Source organism: Oncorhynchus keta, unplaced genomic scaffold, assembly GCF_023373465.1.
Source record: "Oncorhynchus keta strain PuntledgeMale-10-30-2019 unplaced genomic scaffold, Oket_V2 Un_contig_3505_pilon_pilon, whole genome shotgun sequence".
In the NCBI taxonomy this organism is placed as follows: domain Eukaryota; kingdom Metazoa; phylum Chordata; class Actinopteri; order Salmoniformes; family Salmonidae; genus Oncorhynchus; species Oncorhynchus keta.
In genome coordinates, this window is record NW_026287286.1 from 118,650 (window position 1) to 119,178 (window position 529).

A 529-nucleotide genomic window follows, 5' to 3' on the forward strand; every position below is an offset into this window, starting at 1 on the left:
TTATATTATGACAGACCAGCTAGATCTACTGTCTTTATTATATTTTGACAGACCAGGTAGATCTACTGTCCCTATTATACTATGACAGACCAGCTAGATCTACTGTCTCTATTATATTATGACATACCAGCTAGATCTACTGTCTCTATTATAAAATGACAGACCAGGTAGATATACTGTCTCTATTATATTATGACAGACCAGCTAAATCTACTGTCTCTTTGTATCTATTATGGTATGACAGAGCAGCTAAATCGACTGTCTCTATTGTATTATGACAGACCAGCTAGATCTACTATCTCTATTATATTATGACAGACCAACTAAATCTACTGTCTCTATTATATTTTGACAGACCAGGTAGATATACTGTCTCTATTATATTATGACAGACCAGCTAGATCTACTGTCTCTATTATATTATGACAGACCAGCTAGATCTACTGTCTCTATTATATTATAACAGACCAGCTAGATCTACTGTGTCTATTATATTATGACAGACCAGCTAGATCTACTGTCTCTTCTG